The 22,789-nt window shown below is 44.6% G+C and overlaps 1 protein-coding gene across 9 annotated transcripts in view; it reads right to left on the minus strand.

The window, feature by feature from the left end:
* Positions 1–22,071, minus strand: part of SPIN1 (spindlin 1) — a 94,170-nt gene extending 72,099 nt beyond the window's left edge. For 3 of the 9 annotated variants that reach the window (XM_055272037.2, XM_063636295.1, XM_063636296.1), the window contains exon 1: positions 21,006–21,155. The gene's annotated coding sequence lies outside the window, so the exon portion shown is untranslated. Of the gene's footprint in view, positions 1–6,621; positions 6,748–20,124; positions 20,516–21,005; positions 21,201–21,277 lie in introns of those variants that run through there. The other 6 variants (XM_055272040.2, XM_063636297.1, XM_055272043.1 and 3 more) reach the window with 6 other exon arrangements.
* Positions 22,072–22,789: the final 718 nt, after the last annotated feature.

Genomic DNA, 22,789 nt, shown 5'->3' on the forward strand with positions numbered 1-22,789 from the left:
ACGCCTGTAGTCCTAGCTACTTGGGAGGCTGAGACAGGAGAATCGCTTGAACCCGGGAGGTGGAGGTTGCAGAGCCGAGATCGCGCCATTGCATTCCAGCCTGGGCAAAAAGAGTGAAACTCTGTCTCAAAAAAAAAAGGGAGGGGGGCCCAGGCATGGTGGCTCACACATGTAATCCCAGCCATTTGGGAGGCCAAGATGGGTGGATCATAAGGTCAGGAGTTCAAGACCAGCCTGCCCAACATGGTGAAACTCTGTCTCTCCTCAAAATACAAAAATTAGTGAGGCCTGGTAGCGGGCACCAGCTACTCGGGAGATTGTGGCAGAGAACTGCTTAAACCCAGCAGGTGGAGGTTGCAGTTAGCCAAGATCGCACCACTGCACTCCAGCCTGGGTGACAGAGCGACACTCTGTCTCAAAAAAGACAAGACAAAGACAAAGACAGACAAGAAAACAAACCAAAACAAAAGTATCCAGGATGAAGCATGACAAGGGTAAGAGACTGAGAAGGTCTAAAGTGTTTAAATGGGCTCTCAGAAGGTGGGGGGAGAGGGTAAAGGGGGAATAGCAGAAATAGTTGAAAAGATAATGCTTGTCAACTTTCCAAAACTAATGAAAGACACCCCATCATGGGTTCAATAAAACCTAAGAATTCCAAGCAGGATGAATAAAGAAATATATAACCAAACACATCATAGTAAAACTGTTGAAAACCAAAGGCAGAAAAAGAAAACATAAAGCCTGCAGTACCAAGAGATTCCAGGCTGGGCACAGTGGCTTGCCCAAGAGTTCAAGACCAGCCTGGGCAACATGGCAAAACCCTACCTGTCTGTACAAAAACTACAAAAAATAGCCAAGCATGCGGTGGCTTGGGCCTGTGGTCCCAGCTGCTCAAGAGGCTGAGGTAGGAGGATCATTTGAGCCTGGGAGGTTGAGGCTGCAGTGAGTCGAGATCATACAACTGCACTCCAGCCTGGGTGACAGAGCAAGACTCTGTCTCAAAAAAAAAAAAAAAAGAGAGATTCCAGTCATCAGAATGATTTTTAAAACTGACAGTTTACTTCTTACAAAAAAAAAAAAAAAAAAATGAAAACTGAAGATACAATTCAATAGCTTCTTTTTTTTAATTAAAAAAAAAAAAAAATAGAGATGAGGTCTCACTATGTTGCCCAGGCTGGTCTCGAACTCTTGAGCTCAAGTAATCCTCTTGCCTTGGCCTCCCAAAGTGCTGGGATTACAGATGTGAGCCACTGCACCTGACCACAATTCAATAGCTTATTTTAACACCTTAGAAGAAAACTGACAACTTAGAATTCTGTACACATCAAAAGTATCCTTCAAAAAGGAAGATCAGGCTGGTGGCTCACACCTGTAATCCCAGACTTTGGGAGGCCGAGCAGATGGATCATTAGGGATCAGCAGTTCAAGACCAGCCTGGGCAATATGGCAAAACCCTGTCTCTACTAAAAATAACAAAAAAATTAGCCAAGTGTGGTGGCGCACACCTGTAGTCCCAGCTATTCGGGAGGCTGAGGCAGAAGAATGGCTTGAACTGGGAGGCAGAGGTTGCACTGAGCCAAGATCACACCACTGCACTCAAACCTGGGCAACAGAGTGAGACTCCATTTTTTTTTTTTTTTTTTTAAAGGAAGTTCAATTTGAGGCATGTCTAGACTAACACATATTCAGGAAATTCACTACTAGAAGTTACACAAAAGGTGGGAAGCATAAAGGGTGTTCTTTGGGCAGAAGAAAATGTTACAAGACGGAGGATCTAGTTAGGAAATGAAAAAGATAAATTTTGTGGGTAAATCTAAATGGCTGTTGAAAATACAAATTAATCCTGTCTTAAGATAAAATACAGACAGAATTAAAACAACACAATAATGACAATGTGAATAAAAATGAGCTCAACAGACTATCCAGGAGAGGGGGAGAGTATTAAATAATATCAGATTTTGATAGTAAAAGATTCATGTTTAAGTAACTTCCAAGTTAGAACAGCAGAACAAACATAAAAAGTAAGCATCTAAAGGAAGGCAAGAAAGGACAGGAAAAGGTACAAAACAGGTTTGATAGGCAGAAAGTACTTATTAACAGATTGAACCTAAATGTCACTTTGTCAAATGCCAATAGTCAGATGCTCTAATCATAAGAAACACACAAGATTTTTTTAAATTCTAGTATATACTGGCCGGGCAAAGTGGCTCACGCCTGTAATCCCAGCACTTTGGGAGGCTGAGGTGGGTGGATCACAAGGTCAGGAGATGGAGACCATGCTGGCTAACACAGTGAAACCCTATCTCTACTAAAAATACAAAAAAATTAGCCAAGCGTGGTGGCGGGTGCCTGTACTCCCAGCTACTGGAGAGGCTGAGGCAGGAGAATGATGTGATGCCGGGAGGCGGAGCTTGCAGTGAACCGAGATTGCGCCACTGCCCTCCAGCCTGGGCAACAGAGCAAGACTCCAACTCAAAAAAAAAAAAAAATTCTAGTATATACTGTTGGCAAGAGAATCTTTCAAAACTTAAGTACAGTCATGCCCCACACAGAGACGTTTCAGTCAATAATGGATCACATATACAACGGTAGTCCCATAATATTATAATAGAGCCAGGCACAGTGGCTCACACCTGTAACCCCAGCACTCTGGGAGGCCAAGGTGGGCAGATCACTTGAGTCCAAAGGTTGGAGATCAGACTAGGCAAGTGGCAAAACCGTATCTCTACACACACATACACACACAAGCCAGGCGTGGTGGCACGCGCCTGTAGTCACAATTACTAGGGAGACTGTGTGATGATCACTTGAACCCAGGAGGCAGAGGTTGCAGTGAGCCAAGACCGCACCACTGCACTCCAGCCTTGGCCAGAGCGAGACCCTGTCTCAAAAACAAACAAAAAAAATTATAATGGAGCTAAAAAAATTCCTACTGTCTAGAGATTTCATAGCCGTGTTTGCAGTGATGCTGGTGTAAACAAACCCACTGTGCAGCAAACAAAACTACTGTGTTCAAAGTCATATAAAAGTACAGCACAGGCCGGGCACGGTGGCTCACGCTTGTAATCCCAGCTACTCAGGAGGCTGAGGCAGGAGAATCACTTGAACCCGGCAGGCAGAGGCTGCAGTGAGATGAGGTCACGCCACTGCACTCCAGCCTGGGTAACGAGAGCGAAACTCTGTCTCAGGGAAAAAAAAAAAAATATATATATATATATATAGTACAGTCCGGGCATGGTGGCTCACGACTGTAATCCCAGCACTTTGGGAGGGCGAGGTGGGTGGATCACGAGGTCAGGAGTTCTGGACCAGCCTGACCAACACGGTGAAACTCCATCTCTATTAAAAATACAAGAATTAGCCGGGCATGGTGGCGCATGCCTGTAACCCCAGCTACTCAGGAGGCTGAGGCAGGAGAATTGCTTGAACCGGGGAGATGGAGGGTGCAGTGAGCCAAGATCGTGCCACTGCACTCCAGCCTGGGAGACAGAGAGAGACCCTGTCTCAAAAAACAAACCAAAAAATTATAGTACACACAATTACGTACAGTACATTGTACTTGATAATAAACAACTGTTACTGGTTTATGTATTAACTACATGTTTAATCATTATTTTAGACTGTACTCATACTTATTTTTAAAAAAGTTAACTGTAAAACAGCCTCAGGCAGGTCCTTCAGGAGGTACTCCAGAAGAAAGCACTGTTATCATAGATGACAACTCCATATGTGTTACTGCACCTGAAGACCTTTCACCTGGACAAGATGCCGAGGTGGAAGACAGTGATACAGATGATCCTGAGTATCTTAGTTTTTTTTTTTTTTTTTTTTGAGACGAAATCTCACTCTCGTCCCTCAGGCTGGAGTGCAATGGCACGATCTCAGCTCACTGCAACCTCTGCCTCCCGGGTTCAAGCGATTCTCCTGCCTCAGCCTCCCGAGTAGCTGGGATTACAGGTGCCTGCCGCTACGCCCGGCTACTTTTTCTATTTTTAGTAGAGACGGGGTTTCACCATGTTGGCCAGGATGGTCTTGAACTCCTGACCTCAGGTGACCCGCCTGCCTTGGCCTCTCAAAGTGCTGGGATTACAGGCGTGAACCACTGCACCTGGCCAAGTATCTTAGTTTTTAACAAAAAATTTAAAAAGTAAAAATAAAAGTAATAAATTTTTAAAATAGAAAAGGCTTACAAAATAACAGAGGAAGAAAGTATTTATATACATCTGTACAATGTGTTTGTGTTTTAAGCTAAGTACTGTAAGAGTCAAGAAATTTAAAAATTATGAAGTTCATAAAGTAAAAAAGCTACACGGTTTCTAATATAGATGCAAGCAGAAAAAAGTGTCTTCGCTGTCTGACTGTAGCAGCAAAGACTGGATTGAAGAATTGGGGGGTAGGGGAGAGTAAGCTAAGGTTAATTTATTATTGAAGAAAAATTTTTCTATAAATTTAGTGTAGCCTAACAGTACAGTGTTTATACACAGTCTACAATAGTGCACAAGAATGTCCTAGGCCTTCACATTCACTCACCACTCACTCATCCAGAGCAACTTCCAATCCTGCAAGCTCCATTCATGGTAAGTACCCTAACACAGGTGGACCATTTCTGTATCTTTTATACCATGTTTTCACTGTACCTTCTCTGTGTTTACATACATAATTACTTACCATTGTGTTCCAACTGTCTACAGTATTCAGTTCCGTCACATACTATACAGGTTTGCAGCCTAGGAGCAAATAGGCTTATACCATTTAGCCTAAGAGTGTCAAAGGCTACACCATCTAAGTTTTATGCAAGTATGCTCTATAATGCTCACCTAACAACGCATTTCTCAGAACATATTCTCATCATTAAGCAACACATGCTTGAAAAATTAGTAAGACTGGAATTAAAGGGTAAAAAAGGATATACCCTACACATACTAACCAAAGGAAAACACTGTAGCAACATTAATATCAAGCTAAATAAACTTTACCTCTAATAATACTGGCCCCTTAAAAAGAACGCTTAATAGTGGTTTTCTTTTTTTTTCCCTGCTTTGGAGACAGGATCTTACTCTGTCACCCAAGCTAAGTGCAGCAGTACGATCAGGGCTCCTGAGTGCAGCCTTCACCTCTCAGGCTCAGGTGATCCACCCACATCACCCTCCCGAGTAGCTGGGACTACAGGTGTGTGCCACCATACACAGCTAATTTTTTTTAATTTTCTGTAGAGATAGGGTCTTGCTATGTTACCCAGGCTGGTCTCAAACTCTAGACTCAAGTGATCCTCCCGCCTCAAGCCTCCCAAACTGCTGGGATTAGTGATTTTAAAAGACCTGGTTGATATATAGCTCTAAATACCAATGCATCTAAGAACACACCCTCATAAGATAATGTATAAAGCAAAAAGTATCAGAACTAAGAAGAAACTGACAAATGCAAAATCAAAGTATTAATACATCTCTTTCAATAACCAATAGAACAAGCTGAAAGGCTTCTGCACAGCAAAGGAAACAAATGACAGAGTGAAGAGACAACCTGTTCAATGGGAAATGATGTGTGCAAACCATTCATGACAAAGGACTAAAATCCAGAATATGCAACGAGCTCAAATAACCAACAATTTAAAAAAAAACAAATAATCCCACTAAAAAGTGGGCAAAGGACATCAAAAAACATACAAATGGCCAAATGATGTATGAAAAAATGCTCACATCAGTAATCATCAGGTAAATGCAAACCAAAACTACAATGAGACAGCACCTTACCACAGTTAGGATAACTATTATTAAAAACACAAACAACAGAAGACAGCAAGGATGCGGAGAAAAGAGAACTCTTACACACTGGGAATGGAAATTAGTACAGCCATTATGAAAAACAGTAGGGAGATTTCTCAAAACACTAAAACTAGAACTACTACATACTTCAGCAATCCCACTACTAGCTATTTATCCAAAGGAAAAGACATCAGTATTATCAAAAGGATACATACACTCACCTGTTTATCACAGCACTATTTACAAAAGCAAAGATATAAAATCAACCTAAGTATCCATCAATGAGCAGAGAAATAAAGAAAACGTGGCATATATACACAATGGAATGCTATTCAGCCAGAAAGAATGAAATCATGTTTGCAGCAACATGGATGAAGCTGGAGGTCATTATGTTAAGTGAAATAAGCCAGGCCAGGCATAGAAAGACAAATAACACATGTTCTCACAAATACATGGGAGCTATTTAAAAAAAAAAAAAAAAAAAGTTGACCTCATGGAAATAGAAAATACAATGACAGGTATCAGAGGCTGGGAAGGGTGAGGAAGAGAGGTTGGTTAATGGGTACAAACATACAGTTAGAAAGTTCTAATGTTCTATAGCAGAGTAGGGTCACCATAGTTAGCAAATATATACTGTATATTTCAAAGTAGCTAAAAGAGAAGGCTTGAAATGTTACCAGCACACAGAAATGATAAATACTCAACCAGTCGCAGTAGTTCACACCTGCAATCCCAGCACTTTGGGAGGCTGAGGCAGGCAGATCACCTGAGGTCAGGGGACCCAAACCAGAATGGCCAACATGGTGAAACCCTGTCTCTACTAAAATTACAAAAATTAGCCCAGCATGGTGGCACACACCTGTAATCCCAGCTTACTCAGAAGGCTGAGGCAGGAGAATTGCTTGAACCCAGGAGGCAGGAGGTTCCAGCAAGCCAAGATCGCACCACCGCACTCCAGCCTGGGCAACAGCACTCCAGCCTGGGCAACAGAGCAAGACTCCATCTCAAAAACAAAAAGATAAAATACTCAAGGTGATGGATGCTCCAGGTACCCTGACTTGATCATCATACATTCTATGCATGTAACAAGTATTCATATGCATCCCATAAAGATGTAAAATATTATGTATTAATAAAAGGAAAAGATTGTTAGGAATTTAGCAATGTATTTTTAGGCAAAGGCTTAAAACAGATACAAAACATCTCAACATAAGCAAGAACATACAGTTCCACAACTTGCTTCTCTTATTAAATGTTACATTTTTTTGTGTAATACAGTAGGCCCTTGGCCCTCTTATCCCTTGAGCTCCACATCTGTGGATTCAACTAACCTCAGATTTTCAACATTTGGGGAAAAAATGATGGTTTCATCTGTACCAAGCACATAAAGTTTTTGCCTTGTAGTTATTCCCTAAACAATACAGTATAACTATTTGTACAGCATTTACACTGTATTACATACTATGAGTAATTTAGAGATTAAAGTATACAGAAAGATGTGCATAATTATATGCAAATACTACACCATTTTATATAAGAAACTTGAGCATCCATGGATTTTGGTACCCACGGGGTGGGAGGGGGGAGGCGGGCGGAGTGTGGGTCCTGGAACCAATTCCCTGATATGGAGGGATGGCTGTATGAATTTTTTTTCCTATCAACCTCTTATTGTTAACAGTGGCAGAATATTCCAGTGTATGGGTATAATGGTCATTTACTCTACCTTAACTCCATTATTGGACAGTTGTTTCTAATTTTTCTCGATTACAAACACTGATATGATGAAAAAGCTTACACATAACGTATCTGTATACTGTCCAAATTCATCTATACAATAAAATCCTAGCAGTGAAACTGCTGGATCAACAGAGTACATGCATTTTAAATTCTGTTTTAGTGCAGCCATCCTCCGAAAAGGTCCCAGCAAAGTACAGTTCCACCAATGATGCAAGTTATTTAAGGGCTATGCATTTAGGTGAACCTTTCCTTACGAACTAATATTTTATTAGAGTCTCGCTCTGTTGCCCAGGCTGGAGTGCAGTCGCACGATCATGGCTTACCGCAGCCTCCACTTCCCCAGCTCAACTGATCCTCCCACCTCAGCCTCCTGAGTAACTAAAACTACAAGCACAAGCCACCACACCTGGCTAATTTTTTTTTTTTTGAGGCGGAGTCTCGCTCTGTCACCCCAGCTAGAGTGCAGTGGCATCATCTTGGCTCACTGCAACCTCTGTCTCCTGGGCTCAAGCGATTCTCCTGCCTCAGCCTGCCGAGTAGCTGGGATTAAGGCATGGGCCATGATGTCCGCTTAATTTTTGTATTTTTAGTAGAGATGAAGTATCGCCATGTTGGCCAGGCTGGTCTCAAACTCCTTGCCTCAGGTGATCCTCCTGCCTTGGCCTCCCAAAGTGCTGGGATTACAGGTATTAGCCACCATGCCAGGCCAAATATAGACTCTCATACAAGGTGAGTGAGTGGTCAGTGGAGTTCCTTGTTAGGCCGGAAAAAATCTAATTGAGGCATCAGGCCTTGTGGGATGGGCCTCAGTCAATCATCCCAACTGTTAAGAGTCCTTTCTATCCCCTTGAACTATAACACTGAATCCAGAATCTCTGCTTAGTGAGCCCGTATCAATAAATTCTGCCTGATCCAACTTTATGTTCCTTCCACTGTTATACTACACCCCTAAGATCCATTGCCACAAATACTCCTCCAGGCTCCTGACTATATAGTGGCAAAACTATACAATCTTTTGGAGTGTAGCATACCTTTCTTATGGGTTACCTCACTCTCTGGGGCCTGCTGCAACTACAGTCCAGCCACAGATCTACAAGAAAGAAGGATTACAGGGCAGATTCTGAGGAAGACAGTACAGTGCTGGGCAACTACCCAAAGGGAGGCCAATCACAGGTTTTTCAGGCAAACGGAGATTAAGTTCCTCTGGGAAGGGTTGGAAAGGCTGCTTCTCCGGGAAAGGCAGCAGAGCAGCATTTAAGGATTTAAGGTCTCCAGCTTAAACAGAAGCTGACCATATGCCTCCAATCCAATTTTCAGGATTCCATTCCTACCAATCAATGATCTCACCCACAAATTAGGAATTACATTTGCATTTTTAGAGCAGTCACAGAAACCTTCAGGTCCCTTACGTATAACCTGAGCTAAAAACTTAAAAGCCTGAGCTGATCATTCTGCTTCGTATGGTTTGAACTTGGCTGAGCTGAACTACGTTCCCCAGAATTTCCTTTCCTTTATGTTTCCAATTTGCATGGCTCACAACAGATTCTTGTGCAGCAGTTGAAGGGTGCAGGAGATAAAGCAACCACCCTGCAGCTTGCACACACTGTTGCTGCTCATCTTCTGACTCACCCCATTCATGTGAGGCAGTGGTTGGCCTAGAATTGCAGCTGCATCCACTCCACCTTCCTCTGGGTTCTCCTTAAGCTTCTCTGCCTCCTGGGCTACATTTGCCAAGGATCCAACTCTTACAGGCCATCCACACAAGCAGGAACAAAGGCAACTAGAACTAGCATGGTTTCCATGTACCTTGCCTGTGGCTTCCTGTGTCGTCTTCTTCCCCACTTTACATCCATCTTCCTTTCTCAAATGACTGCCCTGTGGACTTCAAACTCCAGCATCAATCACAAAGACAACAGCCTGATAGAAACTGCTTAACGGCCGAGCACAGTGGCTCACACCTGTAATCCCAGCACTTTGGGAGGCTGAGGCGGGTGGATCACGAGGTCAGGAGTTCAAGACCAGCCTGGCCAACACGGTGAAACCCCGTCTCTACTAAAAACACAAAAAAACTAGCCGGGCATGGTGGCACACGCCTGTAGTCCCAGCTATTCGGGAGGCTGAGGCAGGAGAATCGCTTGAACCCAGGAGGCAGAGGTTGCAGTAAGCCAAGATTGTGCCACTGCACTCCAGCCTGGGCAATAGAGGGAGACTCCGTCTCAAAAAAAAAAGAAAGAAACTGCTTAGCCAGCTCCTACACTATGTGAACTCAAATCACTGTAACAAATGCCTTAATACATACACACACATATCCCATATACGTTTTTCTTTATGCATCCTAGTGGTTTCATTTTTCTAAACCTTATCTGATCCTGAAAAAAATATTACAATTAAAAGTCAACAAGGCCGGGCACGGTGGCTCACACCTGTAATCCTAGCACTTTGGGAGGCCAAGGCAGGCAGATCACCTGAGGTCGGGAGTTCGAGACCAGCCTGACCAACATGGAGAAACCCCGTCTCTACTGAAAATACAAAATTAGCCGAATGTGGTGGTGCATGCCTGTAATCCCAGCTACTCAGGAGGCTGAGGCAGGAGAATTGCTTGATCCCAGGAGGCGGACGTTGCAGTGAGCCAACACCGCGCCACTGCACACCAGCCTGGGCAACAAGAGCAAAACTCCGTCTCAAAATAAATAAAAGTCAACAAATTGTTACTTAATAATCACTGTATGACAAATACCTGTGCAGACAAGACATTTAGCCAACTGGACAGCCTCAATTTCCTTATTATTTAATTCTAGCTACTGCACAGGGTAGCTTTAGCCCTCACAATTCAGACACTGAGCTAGATACCAGAAAAGTAATTACAGGCAAAAACAGGAATGGTGCTGCTTTCATGAAACTCAGCCTTTGTGGGAAAATTAAAATTAGTTAAATCACATAAACTAATATAACACTGTAATTCTGATAAGCACCAAGAGGACTTGACTGCAGAAAGGTCAAGAAAAAAATTCACGAACTTCAGACAGCCGGGCACGGTGGCTCATGCCTATAATCCCAGCACTTTGGGAGGCTGAGGCAGGTAGACTGCTTGAGTCCAGGAGCTCGAGACCAGCCTGGGCAACAAGGCAAAATCCTGTCTCTATTAAAAAGACAAAAATAAACTAGCCAGGCATGGTGGCACATGCCTGTAGTCTCAGCTACACGGGAGGCTCAGATAGGAAGATCACCTGAGCTCAGGAAGGTCGAGGCTGCAATGAGCCAAAACTATGCCACTGCACTAGAGCCTAGGCAATTGGAATGAGACCTTGTCTCAAAAAAACAACTTCAGGCCGGGCACGGTGGCTCACACCTGTAATCTCAGCACTTTGGGAGGCAGAGGAGGGCAGATCACTTGAGGTCAAGAGACGGAGACCAGCCTGGCCAACATGGTGAAACCCTGTCTCTAATAAAAATACAAAAAAATTAGCCACGCATGGTGGCACGCACCTGTAGTCCCAGCTACTTGGGAGACTGAGGAGGGAGAATCGCTAGCACCTGGCAAGCGGAGGCTGCAGTGAGCTGAGACCTCACCACTGCACTCCAGCCTGGGAGACAGAGCAAGACTGTCTAAAAAAAAAAAAAAAACTTCAGACAACTGATGCTTGTTGGAGTGGGTGATGAGTATCAGTACAGTCCAATCTCTTTATCTTATCAAAATGTGCAAGCACACACACAGAAAATTTCATTAAAAGTGATGCTTGAGCCAAACTCTAAAGACCAGGAATAACTGTTAACAAAGAAAGGCATTCCAGGCAGAGGAAAAGAAGAAGTGCCAAGATTCCTGGTGGAGAAGATGGTGAGCACAGCAGAATGAAGGAGGCCTCACACAGCTGGAGCAAAGAAAGCAAGGGGAAAAACAGTACAAGATAAGGCTGAGGCCCAAAAGTAATTAGTCATGCACCACCTAATGACGTTTCTGTCAACACAACAGACCACATATACCACAGTGGATCCATATTATGAGGCTGTTTTAAGCTGAGTGTTATTTAAAAAGACAGAAAATTAAAAAAATTTAAAAGCTTATAAAGTTAAAAAATTACAGTAAGCTAAGGTTAATTACTGAAGAAACTGTTTTTATAAATTTAGTGTAGCCTAACTGTAGTGTTTACATACAGTCTACAATAGTGTACAGTAACGTTCTAGGCCTTCACATTCACTCACCACTCACTCACAGACTCAACCCAGAGCAACTTCCAGTCCTGCCAGCTCCATTCATGGTTAAGTGCCCTATACAGGCATGCCATTTATCTTTTACACCACGTTTCTACTGTACTTTCTCTGTGCTTACATATGTTTAGATAAATACCTACACAGCACTGTGTTCCAACAGTCTACAGTATTCAGTTCAGTCACATGCTGTACAGGTTTGTAGCCTAGGAGCATTAAGCCATATTACATAGACTAGGTCCCTAGTAGGTTGTCCCATATAGGTTTGTGTAAGTACACTCTATGAGGTACACAACGAGGTTCTCTGAATGTATCCCCATTGTTAAGGCATGTAAAACTATATGTACACCAACTATATGTATACCCTTGAGGCTACGTTATAAACTTTTGTCCTTAAGACACTGGAAAGCCATTCAGAGTTTTTTGTTTTGTTTTGTTTTCTGAGACAGAGTCTCACTCTGTTGCCCAGTCTGGAGTGCAGCGGGGTGATCTCGGCTCACTGCAGCCTCCGCCTCCCAGGTTCAAGTAATTCTCCTGCCTCAGCCTCCTGAGTAGCTGGGATTACAGGCATGCGCCACCACATCCGGCTAATTTTTGTATATTTAGTAGAGACGGGTTTTCACCATGTTGGCCAGGCTGGTCTCAAACTCCTAGCTTCAGGTAATCCGCCCACCTCGGCCTCCCAAAGTGCTGGGAGTACAGATGTGAGCCACCGCGCCCACCTGGCCACCACCTAGAGTTTTGTTTTTTTTTTTTTAAATGTTCAAAATATCTTTTTTTTTTTTTATTATACTTTAGGTTTTAGGGTACATGTGCACAATGTGCAGGTTTGTTACATATGTATCCATGTGCCACGTTGATTTCCTGCACCCATTAACTCGTCATTTAGCATTAGGTATATCTCCTAATGCTGTCTCTCCCCCCTCCCCCAACCCCACAACAGTCCCCGGAGTGTGATGTTCCCCTTCCTGTGTCCATGAGTTCTCATTGTTCAATTCCCACCTATGAGTGAGAACATGCGGTGTTTGGTTTTTTGTCCTTGTGATAGTTTACTGAGAATGATGTTTTCCAGTTTCATCCATGTCCCTACAAAGGATATGAACTCATCCTTTTTTATGGCTGCATAGTATTCCATGATGTATATGTGCCACATTTTCTTAATCCAGTCTATCGTTGTTGGACATTTGGGTTGGTTCCAACTCTTTGCTATTGTGAATAAGTAAAAAGCTGACATGGTCAGATCTGCCTTTTAAGAATGTAATTTTTTTTTTTTTTGAGATAGAGTCTCACTCTGTCACCCAGGCTGGAGTGCAATGGCGCAATCTCAGCTCACTGCATCTCCACCTCCCAGGTTCAAGTGACTCTCATGAGGAGTAGCTGGGATTACAGGCGCATGCCACCATGCCTGGCCAATTTTTGTATTCTTAGTAGAGACGGGTTTTTTCTTAGTAGAGACGGGTTTGTTGTTGCTGTTGTTTTTGAGACGGAGTCTCCCTCTGTCGCTCACGCTGGAGTGCAGTGGCGCAATCTCAGCTCACTGCAGTCTCTGCCTCCCAGGTTCAAGTGATTCTCTTGCCTCAGCCTCCTGAGTAGCTGGGATTACAGGCACGCGCCACCACGCCCAGCTGATTTTTGTATTTTTAGTACAGATGGGGTTTCACCATGTTGGTCAGACTGTTCTTGAACTCCTGACCTCACGATCAGCCCACCTCACCCTACCAAAGTGCTGGGATTACAGGTGTGAGCCACCACACCCAGCCTGAAAATGTAATTTTTTTAGGCTGTATTGATGCCTGACGCCTGTAATCCCAAGATTTTGGGAAGCCCAGGTAAAAGAACTGCTTGGCGTCAGGAGTTCAAGATCATCCTGGGCAACACTGTGAGACCTCATCTCTACAAAAAATTAAAAAGTTTTAAAAAGAAAATGTAACGTTTTGACACTAACTACAAATGTGTTTACCTTTCACCCCACAATCTATCTTAAAGCTGTATCCGCACAAATAAAAAACAATATACCCACAAGGTTATTCATTGCCGCAATATTTATAGCAGCCAAGAGAATATAAACAACCCAAATGTTCATCATTAGGAGATGAGTTGCAAGCACAAAAGAATGCACTTCTATGAAGCAATCTCCAGAATAAATTAAGTAAAAGGAAGCAGAGCAGTGTGCATAGAACGGCAGAGCAGTGTGCACAGAACGCTGCCTATTGTGTAAGAAAGGGAAACAAAAATATACACATATGCTTACATTTGCAAAAATGAAGTATCAGAAAAATAAAGCAGAAACAACTGGGGCAGGAGAGAAATTCGTGGAGGGACAGAATTAAAGTGAAGCTGTTAACATAGCTTTTTAACACAGATCAGATTTTTTAACTACATAAATGTTCACACAAATGTTCTACATCTTAAAAAATACATTAAATAGGCCAGGCGCGGTGGCTCACGCCTGTAATCCCAGCACTTTGGGAGGCCGAGGCGGGCGGATCATGAGGTCAGGAGATTGAGACCATCCTGGCTGACATGGCGAAATCCCGTCTCTACTAAAAATACAAAAAATTAGCCGGGCGTGGTGGCGGGCGCCTGTAGTCCCAGCTACTCAGGAGGCTGAGACAGGAGAATGGCGTGAACCCGAGAGGCGGAGCTTGCAGTGAGCCGAGATCGCGCCACTGGACTCCACCCTGGGCGACAGAGCGAGACTCCATCTCAAAAAAAAAAAAATACATTAAATAAAAAACTAAAGCAATTCTTAAAGGAAGAATTTCAGGCAAACAAACCAAATTAATTATCAAACATATAACATAATCAGAGAAAATCTTTTCAAATGGCCTTCCAAATCAGAATGTCAACTGTACATGCTTATGTGGATACATTTTAAGAACAAAAAGAACCATAACCAAACATAAACCTACAGTTGCTTGTTATTAGTGTTATTTTCAAACTGCTACATTTATACTGTAAGATAATGCAACTATATTAATGTTGCTAAGAACGTAAACTTTCAACGTTAGAGAAAAAAGGATAAGCTCATAGTAAAAACTCTGTGATGTTAAATTCAAACTGGAAATACCAATATAAAAATCAAAATCTGTATGCTTCCCATGGCTGTCCAATAAAAGCATGGGCATTCTAACAGTAAGAACATATAACACCCAGATTTTTGTATCTAAATTCTACTCCTCAATAAAGCAAGCTGAAAGACACGGTTGATAGGTACTTGGCAGGAAAAGCACAAAGTGAACCTCAGACATCTTGTGTCAGAAAGCAAGAAAAGCTTCAGAGATTACGTGTCATGTCAAAGAAAAGAGAACTAGGTTGAAAGGACCTCAACATGTCCAAGTTGTGAAAAGCTAAAGAAAAACAGTGAGTATTTGATTAAACCACATTGGATAAAGCCAGACATGGTGGCTCACACCTGTAATCCCAGCTCTTTGGGAGGCTGAGGTGGGAGGATCACTTGAGATCGGGAGTTTGAGACCAGCTGGACCAACAAGGTAAAACTCCATCTCTACTAAAAATTGCCAGGCATGGTGGTGCATGCCTGTAATCCCAGCTGCTTGGGAGGCTGAGCCAGGAGAATAGCTTGAACCCAGGAGGCAGAGGTTGTAGTAAGCCAAGGTCACACCACTGTACTCCAGCCTGGGTGACAGAGCAAGACTGTCTCAAAATTAAAAAAACCAAAAACACACATTGGATACGTAAGAATCCATGGGTCGGCCGGGCGCAGTGGCTCACGCTTGTAATCCCAGCACTTTGGGAGGCCGAGGCGGGCGGATCACGAGGTCAGGAGATCGAGACCATGGTGAAACCCTGTCTCTACTAAATGTAAAAAAAAAAAAATAAGCCGGGCGCGGTGGCGGGCGCCTGTAGTCCCAGCTACTCGGAGAGGCTGAAGCAGGAGAATGGCGTGAACCCGGGAGGCGGAGCTTGCAGTGAGCCGAGACTGCGCCACTGCACTCCAGCCTGGGCGACAGAGCAAGACTCCGTCTCAAAAAAAAAAAAAAAAGAATCCATGGGTCTACAATGATGCTAAAGAGAGAAAGAAAAAGGAAAGTAATTCAAGCCCCTCCCTCCAAAAACAATCAGGTCTGGAGAGATGGCTGATGCCTGTAATCCCAACACTTTGGGAGGCCGACGCGGGCGGATCACAATGTCAAGAGATCGAGACCATCTTGGCCAACATGGTGAAACCCCCATCTCTACTAAAAATACAAAAATTAGCTAGGTGTGGTGGCACATACCTGTAGACCCAGCTATTCAGGAGGCTGAGGCAGGAGAATCGCTTGAACCCGGAAGGTGGAGGGTGCAGTCAGCTGAGATTGCGCCACTGCACTCCAGCCTGGTGACAGAGGGAGACTCCGTCTCAAAAAAAAAAAAAAAAAAAAAACCCAAAAGCAAGAAAAAGGATATTCTTTTCTCTCCTTATTACCTGTGTCAGGTTAAGTAATAGTAATTCAAATATATGATACGATTTGTTAAATCATTTGCGGACAGGCCCAAGCATAAACTACAAAGAAATATAACCTAGTTTTAAAAAAAAATTTGCCTATTTTGTTAACATGCCACTATAATCTAACATCTCAAATGGTATAAAGATGCCTTACTAGTCTTTTCATCTATTCTCTCACCATTTGGATAAAATAATATTTACACTGAGTAAATTCTTCCTCCTCCCCTTCCTTCAGGAAAAAAAAAAGCACATTTAACATAACATTAAATATTCTGAGTTCAGACCAATACCCCATGCCTTAAATGACTTCACCAGCTTCTCTAACAGGCTAGACTCTGGAGATTAAAGATCCTACACGGAAAGATTCCTCCAATTCACCTTTCATACTGTTCTAAAACACAGGTCCAATCCTGCCCCTGCCTTTCAATGGCTTCCTCCTACCTACAAATTCAACACCAACCACCTTAATTTTATATGCAGAATTTAAAATGTGGCCCCCAAATTCATCCCTAGACAGATCAGCCATAGGAAAGAAACTACAGGTGGTGTAAGCAGTGGTGACATCATCATCAATATCAACTGGGCATTTACTGTATACCAGGAGCCTATGAATCATTTTACTTCATTTAAGCTCACCCCTGATGAGGTAGGTGTTCTCGTCCCCTGCTATACATAAACACACTTACAAAGGAGGATAGATAGAAGATGGTACGTAGGTGGGTAGATAGAAAAAGAAAGAGGAAGGAAGGATGGATGGATGGAAGGAAGGAAGAAGGGAAGGAAGGAGAAAAGAGGAGGAGAGGAGATAGATAAGGGGCTAACTTTTGGCTGGGACTGAAATCCCCGATGGCCCCTTTAACTCCTTTCATGCCTCTATTCCTGCTTTCCCCTCCATCCAGATGTCTTTCCTCTCCCATTCTGATAATCTATAGAATCACCTTCTCTTCCCAGATACCCTTCAGCACAGAATTCCCTCATTATATGCATGTGTATCTCCTCTATCAGACTATAAAGTCTGTAAGGATACATCTCTGTTTATGTATTTAGCCAAACACGACTTGTTCTATAAAGGGTTTATGGCAATTTTAAGGTCATGAATAGGCTCCCAGTAAAGACATAATTTAACATTAAATTGGACTGAATACTGATGCACAACTAAGCCAACTGTTTACCACAACATTAAAAAAATGCTAATAACTACAGCAAAGTTCAAAAGTAGAAAGGAGAAGGAAATCAACATCTACTGGCATCAGCTGCTATATTTCAGGAACTGTACTGAGAACTCTATAAATCCATTTCATGTAATTCTCAGAACAGTCTTACACCATAGGTTTTATCCCAGTTTATAGCTAAGGAATTGAAGGTTTTAAAAGGCTTTGCAGGTTGGCTCTTTCACCATTATTTGCTGGAGTTTGGGTTTTCAGGCTCTTTCTGGGTCACAGATTTCTTTCCAGGATACCTTGTAGCAATTTGAGAGCTGGCATCACTTTCCGCTGGGTCCCAAAGATCCAGGAAGAGCTTAGTGCTGTTGACTAGACCGCGGATGGACCCACCACAAAAGTTTAACTCAACCTTGACCCCAGAATCTTCACAAATGCTCAGTGAAGAAAATCCCCAGGACGACTCAGGGGCCTCTCTTCTGCTCAGAGATGTCAATAAAGAACTTTAGTAGCGTGACTTTCAACCCTAGTACCAAATTCCCTTCCCTTCTACCAGAAGATTCATTCCAACAACTGGATAGAAGAGAAACCACCTTCCAGGACATCAGAGATGGCTTGCCTTAGGAGTAGAAATAAGAACGCTACTATCTATGCAGAAAGAAAGTATGGTAAAATTGAGATACCTGTTACTTAACAGATGTTCTTGGCTTGAAAAACTAGTAGACACTGGGCCAAAGGGAGAGTTCAGAATGAATCAAGAAGGGAACCATTCAAATGTGGCTGCAGTTTCTGTTATCATAGATAGCCTGAGAATGCTAGAACACGGAATCATGACACCAAGCCAATTCAACCATAAACTGTCATTCTTGAACTTTTTCTTCTTGCTGGTAATTTTATGTATTAGGTTGAGAAAGCTACTCTATGTTAGAACAGCCTGTATACCAATAATTTTGATAAACAGTTCTGTGATTTTTTTGGGGTATATTTTCATTTCTACCATGATACCAATAATTTATAAGAGAGCTATGTAGCTTGAATGTATTTGAGTAACTTCAACATACTTTAGCTCTCCTCTCTGATGTGACCCAAAGAGCCAGTAGGTTCTAAGTGTCCTATGTGTGTTAGAAGCCTGAAGTCAGTGAGATGAAGCCCAACCCAAGAATTGAAGTAAAGCAACTTGTGGGGCAAGAATATAAAGAAAACATTGGGTAGTTTGGCAAGAGCATAATTATTAAATTTTCTGGTTTTCAAAAATGTGAACTCCAATAAGAGGACCTTCAATGTGCTATTTTTGCAATTTTCAGTAACAAATGTGTGTATAGAGAAAATAAAACTGACATATTTGAATATCTTTAAAAAAAAATTTTTTTTTAAAAAGGCTGCATGATGAATCAGTTATGTGGCTTTGGACCAGTAAGGAGTCAATTTCAACCCAGATTGTTCTGACTTGGAAGGCCGTTGTGACTCTATGTCTAACTCCAGACTATTGTTTGCACAATACCATAATATCTTCTAAACTGAACAAAATACTTGCACGAAATAGTTGATTCTCTTCTTCCAATTTCTTTTTATTCATGGAAAGAGAAAGAAGACACATTGAATTAAGCATCCAACAAATATAAATACAGCATTAACATTTAAATGCTTTCTCAGCAAATATTTTAAAGGATAAACCAAAAGAATGTATATCGAATATACTAGAAAAAAGATGCCAGCAATTAAGGAGTGCAACCAGTAACGCTGTAACTATGTGCAATCAGGTAAGTCACTAGAAGTGAAAACCACCTAAATTTCTGGCAGTTAAAACCAAATTAATAACTCTCATCAATATGATAGCCAAATTTGAGACACTACCCACGAAATGCAGAGGGGCACACATCAGGCACATCAATATTGTGACCCCTCAGTTCACAAGTAAGGGAGACACACAATTATCTGAGATACACTGTAAGGATACCAATGACCAACATATGGCATCGCAATGGCTGTTCCAGGGAACATCCATTTTCACTGTTTCCTGGATTTCAGGCATAAAAAGATGACTGAAGACATATACCGGCCCTTTTGCCTTGACCCAATTCATAACCATTGTAAAAGTAACCATTTCGCTACTCAAAAGATTATAAAGAAACTCTATTTTTCGTAAGAATCTACGATCTACTACCTATAATTCTGGCATACACACACTTTACAACCTTAATACATAATTATCAAATCTGATAACGAACGTTCTGTAAATTACCAGCTACTACAATATTTTGGTGTTTGCCTTTTAACTAAAGCTGAGGGGGGAGAGTGGGAAGGTTGGAAGAAGCCTCATTTCGCCTGCCCTTTCCAAAATTTCACTTCAAAAGAGTGTTAAAAAACTCAGTATATATATCCAGGTATAAATCTCCAAGTTTAATTTTCACTGCTTAACAAAAGCGATGTAGAAAGCAATTACTGTATCCTCCATCAATCCTTTCGGATTGCACAGAATTCCTTCCAGAAAATTCCGAAAGAAACAAAGTTAGACAGGTATTCGCGTTTTGGTACGTATGTCGTCTTTGGCACAAGTCATGTACAGTGAAATCCTTTAAGACATTTAAATGTTCCTGGTATTGTTTTGTGATTAACGTGATAAAATAGCCAAACAATCCATATTTACCAAGAGTGAAAACACTTCCACCACGTACGGAAAATCTCTCCAAAACACAAAATCTGATTCAAAAATTATAAGTAAAAAGAGAATAAATGTAAAAACAATTGCATAAACAAACTTTGAAATGCGTATACGATGACATTACTGAAGCCATTACTCAAAACGAACCTCTGTAAAATCGAGAACGCACAATCAATGCAATAAGATGCTCGAGAAAGCCAAACCCGAGGCGCTGCGCAGTTCCCGCATCGCACAATTCATTTCAACACATTCCTTCACGAATACATCCAAGGTCACTCACGATGGAGAGGAAAAGTGCCTGTCTCTCTCCAGAGCACGCAACCCGTTCGCCGCGCCCCCACGGAGGGCGGCGAGGAGACGGCGCATCAGGAAAGGGGCTGCGCGGGCGCGAGGACTGGCCGGTGGGCGTTCCGGCGCCGCGGAAACCCGCGATCCGCGGAGCCTGCAACTTGCAAGGTCCGCGACCATCCCCCGGGCCTGGGAGGGGTGGCCCCAGGGCAGGCCCGTGTCCCCGGGGTGACCCGACCCGCCGCGCCGGGGTCCCGCCCCTCCCCCCGCCCCGCCCCGCCCCCGGCCCAGGATTATGCAACGTTCCCCCTCCCAGCCTGCATTCTGGCGCAGCGCCCCCTCCCCGCGCCCGACTGCGCAGCGCCGCCGCCCCCTGCCCGCGGGCCTCCCCGCCCGGCTCCAAACAAAGCGCGCGCTAAGGGGCCGGCGGCGGCCGGGGAACTGGGAACGGGAGGGTGGCGGCCATGTTGGCGGGGGGCGGCGGGGATGGGGGGACGGAGGAGTGGGGGCCGGCGAACAAAGGAGCGCGCGCCCGCCCCGAGGCCCAGGCCCGCCCCGCCCGGGTCCCCGCCGCGGCCCGGCCGGCAGGGGGCGCTGTGCGGGCGCCGCCCGCTGGACAATGCTCCGCCGGGCCCCGCGCGGGCCGCGCTCACCTGCGCCCCCGGGCAGGCCGCCGCACCGCTGGCGCGCCTGCAGCCCGCACCCCCTCACGATCCACGTCCGCCCTGCGCGGGCCTCACCTGCTGGCCGCTGAGGCTGCAGTCCACAGGCCCACGGGTTCCGCCGTCGCTCGTTCGCGCTCCCGCCGGCCCCAGCCCGAGCCAGACGGCGCCTCCCCGCCCCCGCTCCCTCGCCGCGGACGCCGCCCGCCCCCCAGCAGTCAGGGCGCACGCGCACTGCGCCCGCCGAACTGCGACGGCCGCGCCGCCCCGGCGCCTGGCGCCGACGGCCGACTGCGCAGGCGCAGTGGGGCGGGGCGGGGCCGGCGGGGGCGGGGCCTGGCCCCTCTCACCTGGCTGGCGGCAGGGCGGGGCTCGAGCCGGGGACTGCCAGGTGCGCGCAGGGAACGGGCGGCGGCAGGCGCGCGGAGTACAGGATTCTGAGGGGGCGCAGCTTTCCCGGAAGGCAGGGAGCCTGAGAAGGGCTTGGTTTTTGCGCAGTAGGACGTTGAAGAAAGGACAATCCCCCTTTGTCCTGGGACGTAAGCCGCAAGTCGTCCTGAGTGGTGCACACCGCGAAGACTGAGGAAACTGGATCACAGGGCTGGGCCGTGAGCCTTGAACCTCGGAGAACGTCGCATTACTGCTCCAGCGCGCCGGTTCAGGGCCGCGGGACGCGAGCCCTTTAAAAGGATGGATTTGCTTCCTGTGACTCCCTGGAAGAGACGTCTTCACCACCGCACTGCGTAGAGGCCGGCATCGTCGCCTGCTCACCCGGCTTGCTGACTCCCCGCACAAAGCCCAGCCCAGGTAGCTCAGGTTAGCTGGAGCCCCGGAGCCTCACCTACAAATACCTGGCCTGGCCTAGGTTGTGTGGGGACGGGATGTGGCTTCTGCAAGCCCAGAAACGTGTTTCCACTACCCCACCACAAATGGAACTCACCCAGCTCTACTCTCAAGGTTAGGAGCCAAAAATTCCCATGATCGCACGCGAATTCATTTGACTTCCGTTTCAGTTAAGATGCCTTTTCAGCATTTTGTTGCTTGTTTGCAGGAGAAGGGAGGTAGGATCAAGAATAGTTTTTACTCATGCAGAGTCGAGTGCGGGACTTGGAGGCTGAGTCCAGGCGCTCTCCCCTCCCCGCCAGCCCCGTGTCCTGGAGCAGGTCACTGACCCGGTTCCTCGAGTGCGACAGCGCAGCCTCATCGTAATAAACCGCCTCCCAAAGCGTTGTCAGATCAAATTTCAGAACATGTTACTGGAAAGCACCTTGAACACTCTAAACTGCAGCACCGTTATTAGTTAGCAATACTCTTTGGGGTTTCACTGGCACCTTTTCTAACAAATAAGATTGATAGATGCCTGCTCAAACAAATTGAAGTGCTTGTCTCAGATGACACACTTGGCAGGCATGGGACGTTCACAGGCCAACTAGAGGGCTAATTTCAAAACTGAGATATAAAAGTGTATCGCTGTACTTACAAATTCCCAAGTGTTGAGAAATTACTCACTTTCATTTGTGTATTTAATGTCTTTTTTGTTTTTTTAGACGGAGTCTCACTGTGTTCCCCAGGCTACAGTGCAGTGGCATGATCTCAGCCCACTGCAACCTCCACTTCCTGGGTTCAAGCAATCCTCACATTTCAGCCTCCCGAGTAGCTGGGATTACAGGCGTGCACCACCATGTCCAGCTAATTTTTAAAAATATTTTTAGTAGAGACGGGGTTTTGCCATGTTGGCCAGGCCGGTCTCAAACTCCTGGCCTCAAGCAATCCATTGGCCTTGGCCTCCTAAAGTGCTAGGATTACAGGCTTGAGCCACCGCGCCTGCCCTGTTTAATGTCTTATATATAGTGGGGTCATCT

This window comes from Symphalangus syndactylus, chromosome 3 (genome assembly GCF_028878055.3).
Source record: "Symphalangus syndactylus isolate Jambi chromosome 3, NHGRI_mSymSyn1-v2.1_pri, whole genome shotgun sequence".
In the NCBI taxonomy this organism is placed as follows: Eukaryota; Metazoa; Chordata; class Mammalia; order Primates; family Hylobatidae; genus Symphalangus; species Symphalangus syndactylus.